This window comes from Filicampus tigris, chromosome 4 (genome assembly GCF_054856515.1).
Source record: "Filicampus tigris isolate MCC_2025a chromosome 4, RoL_Ftig_1.0, whole genome shotgun sequence".
Classification (NCBI taxonomy): Eukaryota; Metazoa; Chordata; class Actinopteri; order Syngnathiformes; family Syngnathidae; genus Filicampus; species Filicampus tigris.
In genome coordinates this window covers 13,038,772-13,044,771 of record NC_141220.1, presented here as the reverse complement: position 1 = coordinate 13,044,771, position 6,000 = coordinate 13,038,772, and the positions used below count along the sequence as shown (strand labels likewise).

Sequence of the window (6,000 nt, the reverse complement as noted above, 5' to 3'; positions counted from 1 at the left end):
TCAAGGGCGTAGCCAGACATTTTTCAGTGGGGTGGCCGGAGTGACAAACACCTCAGTGAGGGGTGCCCAGAAGTGGCCATGTGTGCGTGCATGATTCTTTATCATACCATCCACAATCAAGTCATTAAATAAAATTCACAGATACACAGAATAATGCCCATCACACTCATAATCAAGCAGGAACTAAGTTGACGCAAACAGCAATGTTTTGCTGATCTTAATTTACTAGATGCTGCCATTTGATTTGCTGTTGCTTCAGTTGTCACCGATGGCATACTGCAATCAATGGCTCATCAATTCTGTGTAACAATAACACCCCCAAAAAATTTACAATTCTCAACATTGCTTTTTACTTAGGTTTGTTCTTGCTTGTATTATGTGTGTGTGTAAGTTTGGTATATGTGAGCATATTATTTTATGGAACAATGACTGTGGATGGTATGATAATCAATGATTTCTGGGCCATGTTGCGTTGCTTGCTATGCGGTGAAAGTAAAGATTTTGATTGACGTTGACTGTATAAATCAAACAGTCTGTTCTAAAGACGTTTTTTAAGAGTTTGCATTCAAACCAATTATATATTAATTTTTTTAAATATGCAATTAATATAAATAACTTGTGGTACAGTATCAAGAGATCAAATACTACTGCCACCACGTGAAAATGACAGAAAAATCACAGATTTCAAGATGTTCCCCTAAGTGTAAAATGGCCAGAAAGTGGCCAAGGGGTGGCCGTGGCTACCCCGACCACCACTTATAGCTCCACCCCTGCGTATGCTAAATGTAAAATAAAAACTTTAAACAATCTTAATGCTGTACGCGCTCTAGGGAAATCCTAATAATACTACTTCTGTGTTTTTAAATGTGAATTTCATGCATTCGTAATTGGCATGGAGTTGGTGGGTGAATGGTATTCCCGACAAATAACATTTTTATCATGTGTTGATGATGATGATAATTCCTCATTGGCTTTTAAGTACGGTGCAGTAAAGCAACGAGGAAAGAAAAATAGTTATGTACAATAAAGGCTGAATGTCCTTGAATTTCAAAGATGAACGGTAGAGCTGTTACGTGGATACTTAAGCACTTGGACACCTTTACACAAACTTGAACTTCTGCTGCTCCTGCTGCTGCTGCTGCTGCTGCTCCTCCTCCTCCTCCTTTCCTCCTCCTCCTCCTCATCCTCCTCCTCCTCCTGCTGCTCCTGCAGCACCACTGACTGAGCTGAAACGGGACACTTTGAGCTCACCAAGCTTGTGGGCGGTGAGCTCCCGTTGTCAGTGCGCCATGCGCCTATACCGGACAGGTGGATCCGTCCACGGTACCACGAAGCGGCCATTCGCACGCTCCCGCTTTAGGCGCTGAGCGACCGCGGGGATCGAAGGACACAAGTATCCCATAGCGAGCAGGTTCAGTCGTGTGGAGGGGAGTTCGGAGCCCGAGATGGTAAGTTAGGCTGATGTTTGCGGTAGCGTCATAGTGGAAGTTGGAATGCGTTCCTCATCTTGCATTGCAACGTACTATTTGAACAGGCCAAATCGACCGAAACGCACGTTCATTTCTACAAAATTACGCATTTTTATTAGCTTCGCTCAACTTCCTCTCTTGTCCCGTGGAATACTGTATAACATACGGGCGTGTGCTTGCGTTCTCGCACACTACATGCAGGAACATTGCACAGATGTGACGTTGCTATCAAACGATCAGATTCATAATTAATTACATTTTAGCAATAGTTTACTTCTATGATTAATACTTCACCTCACTTACATTTCATACGACAAACTCTAAAACTGTATCCTAAACAGGACGTGAGGTTTTCTAAGCCACCGCAAGACAGCCGCATCTGCAACCCAAAGTTATACATTTGAGTTTGTTCAAAGCTATTTTTTTTCCTGCAAGATCAATTTTACATGATCTCTATAATCTGTTATATAGTCAAACCTGTATTAAATATAGAGGCAATGATTTAAGTCACATTTAACATTTTTAAATGATGTGAGCATGCAGCAGGATTGATGCAGTTCACCTTGCAATGCAACGCTTGCAAACATTACACACTTCACTTCGCATTGGTACTTCACATCTACCCCCCCCCCCCAAAAAAATCTGATGAAAGAATTTTTGCTGATTTATCCATATCCATACTGTATGTGCACCAATGACCAACAGTGCTTCCAATTTGCATAGAGACCAAGCAGACTACCGCGTTTGGCTGCTGCGGTAACTGGCCCATACATTAAATTTAGCTCACGTTCCAGAGTACACTAAGTTCTTTTATGCCTTCCATGCAGGTAGCGTTTTCAGTTCGCACTCAGTGACAGTGTGAATGTGTGATTGGGTGATTGTCTCTATGTGTCCTGCATGACTGGTGACTAATCCAGTGTGAAAAAGTAAAACAACCCTGAAAGATTGAAGCGGTATTTAAAAAAAGAGAGAGGGAGAGAGAGAGATGAATGCAATATTGTACTGAGCAGCCTAGGCAGAGATATGTGTTCTGGTTTCTCATGGTTTGCATCCATTTCTGGTTTTGTATTCTCATTGGTCGTGAACATACCAAAGAAAAAGTAAATAGACTTGTGGAGCTAATTCTTTAGAGCAGGGGTGTCAAAGTCAAATGGACGGAAGGCCAAATAAAAAATGTTGCGACAAGCTGAGGGCTGGACTGATAGAATGTTCATTGAAATTTTTTTAAATTTCCAGATTGGATCGGGTCCTTCGCGCCTGCTGATGATGTCACACTTTATATCGCTGTAATATATTTCCTTGCCTCTATGTTTGTCACCCCCCTAGCTGTTGTATTTTTATGTTCTGAGTTACTAAATAAAAAATAAAATAAAGTACATTACTGCTACTTTTGCGAGGCAGCTCGTACGTCATTTCCGCTTATGGCCCGAGAAGAATCTGCTGCCCGTCTTGTGAAACAAGATCAGTAGAACGTTTGTGTTTCTCCTGCCAAACTGGAAACAATTTTCTGGTTGACTCGGGCTGTAAGATTGTATGAACTGTGCATAATGTGAAGTAAAGCGGAGAGGATCATATGATTGGTTTGATGTCTCCAGCTAACTCTATTTTAGAGTGGCAAGGTATGAATGTGGGTGCTCTTGTCAGAAAACACAGACCCGTATTCCACTTGACACGTCTATTGTTTGTGGTCTGCAACAAAACAGACAAAGAATAACCTAGAAACATCATCCAATGCATAGCCATTAGTTAACAATATGCCTAAACATTACAATTCACTGGATTAAGAAATTAATCAGCCAAACAATACATACAATACAGATTCACACGTTTCAGCACTAGAATAGTTAGCATACTAGCCGAAATAACTAACTAGTGTTCATCAACGTGACATCACTCACGAGAACATATCTAGGCTATTATGTACAGCAGTTACCTGACATGAACCTAAATTATTAAACTCACCTTTTAACATTTACACACAACAACAAACGTGGTGAAACACGGGAAATCTGCAACTACTGAGTTTGCTGGCACGAACAAACTACAAACTGTGTCGAAGGAAGAAAAAGGAAAGAATCGTCACTCGCTATCCAACACTTAGCGCTGAGGAGCGTTCCATGCCTGCTCACATTGTGGACATCTCAGCGCTACATCGAAACTCAATGAATTTATCAAATGCCAACAATTACTAGTAATAAAACAACGCGAGATTTCTAACATGAAGTATTTCTTAACAAAGCGTGTTTTACTCCGAATAACTTTTCACCACAATTCGATTCTGAAAACCACAAAAAGTGACGTGCAGTCTTCAGTCGGCACATAGACAACCGAAGGACAATCCTCGCAAAAGTAGCGGTAATGTTCGTTATAAAAACAGCCAGGGGGTGGCAAACATAGATGCAAAGAAATATATTATAGAAATAGTGTAACAATTTGGGTTATCTGTGTTGTGGTCGAATTTGCCAAGTTGTGTTGTGGAGCGGAGGACGAAGAGGAAAGCCGTTGCTCTTTTTTGACTGAACGGTTGTCGTACTGTATTGGCGTCGGCTGCGGCCCACAGTAGCCGGTTGGACTAATAAAAATGTGATATTTAAACTAAACGTCTGTGTCTTGGAAGACGCTACAGTATATTTTAAAGCGTGACGTCATCGGCAGGCGCGAAGGACCCGATCACATCTGCTACCCACACCGGCTTGCTGCGGGCTGCGGGCCGGATCTAATAATAAAGCAATATCATCCCAGGGGCCGTAGAAAACCTTCTGGCGGGCCGGATGTGGCCCGCGGGCCTTGACTTTGACATGTGTGCTTTAGAGGCTCACAGATGAGTCTTCTGATATATGTCAAACATTTATGAGACTTACTGAAGTCTTTTTTAGAGCTATTACCTAATTGTTGAAATCATTAGGGTCTCAGCACAGTGATTTCACATTATCATATATTGATGAATGGAAGTCTTCTTCCTGTGTTTCATGTTTTCATGCATGGGGTTTTAAATCGTTTGGAATTGGTTGAACTTCTTCCAAGTTTTAGTGAATGTCGGATTGATGGTGGACGACCACAGCTTTTATTGCCATAACATTATCACCATCATCAATTAACACCCCACAAGGAAATACCATCATATCCACAGAGAATTGAAGTTGATGTCTAAATAGTTGATCCTGCTCTCTGCTCTCCATGAGGTGGTGATGAAATGCCAACATTGTGACAGGAGTGATTTATTGCTTTCGCCAAATGTGAGATGCTCTCATGGTTCTGAATGAGCATCGCATATCGTCAACGTGTCCGCTATGTCCAAGTTATACATTCGCTGTAGATGTAATCTGAGTACATCAGATAAATGCACAACTGCCTAAGTGTGCAGGTTTGTCTTACATGCTAAATTGCAGTGTGTCGATTACACACGAGAACTGCACATTGTGTATGCATGGAACCTGAATGTTTAAAGTACCGGTATATGACACATGCACTGCCTACTGGCCAATTCAATGTACTAAAACTGTCCTTAATAGTATTCTGCAGAAAAGTGGTGTATTTTTTGAGCACTAATATTAGATTATTGCTACCTTTTCAAGATGGTGTTCATTCTTTAATGATAGGCAGCTTCTGTCACTGATGTCATCACTGATGTTTCAATGGATGAATGTCACCGTTAAAATCTAGAAATGAATGCGGTATTTACGTGATTACCAAGATAATTATATCGAGTATGTTTGTTTTTATGGACACTATTACAGCATCATTTCTTTTGAAGTTGACTATGGCAAACTTATTTCATCTTTGCCAGTGTATGATAACTGCAAAATTCTTGTTTCGACACGTCAGCCTATAGAAAAATGTCTATTCACAAGGAGGTTTTTAATGGCCACTTTGATTTGCGGCTAGCTACGGCGACGGTGGAAACTATAATGAGAAAACGGAGTTGATAACTATTAGGGCCCTGATACAGGGCAAGCCATTCTGGGCAACTGCAATGACTATGTGTGCCAATAAGTTTCAGAGCAATCATACTGCCAAGAAACACATTTTCAGCCTCTACTGCATTCACTCTGGGTGTGAATTACACCATTAAACCTGAATGTTCTCTTTTCCTCCTGTTCCTTTGTTTTAAATAGTACCCATAATAATAAAAGCAGCGGGATGAATGCTCTTTCTTTTTGCTATAGTTCAAGTCATGTATTGATCATGGTGACAAGACTTTTTTTAGAAGTAAAATTAGTCGTGCGTCTAACATAAAGCACTTATTTTTAAAAATAGCACCGCAGACACATTTTTTGCTGTCTCTTTGTCGTCCTTTTTTCTTTGAACTGTTCACCCAAACTGTCGGTCACCCAGAAGTTTGGTTTTAAATGCCTCCACCAAATATTCAAAAGAGAGAGACTTTTTGTTTTGATTTTTTTATATTAAACAATGTGCTGTAAAACACATTCCATGAAACTTTATGACGGGGTTGTATGTTCCGAGCAAGAACCAATATTGCTGCAGATACAGAAAAGAATGATTGTTTGATCAAGTGAGTCACAATTGTAAA

The 6,000-nt window shown here is 40.6% G+C and overlaps 1 protein-coding gene across 1 annotated transcript in view; it reads left to right on the top strand.

Moving 5' to 3' along the window:
• Positions 1–1,211: 1,211 nt before the first annotated feature.
• kcng4a (potassium voltage-gated channel, subfamily G, member 4a) overlaps positions 1,212–6,000 on the top strand; it is a 28,351-nt gene continuing 23,562 nt past the window's right edge. The window contains exon 1 of the mRNA XM_086029378.1: positions 1,212–1,448. The gene's annotated coding sequence lies outside the window, so the exon portion shown is untranslated. The remainder of the gene's footprint in view (positions 1,449–6,000) is intronic.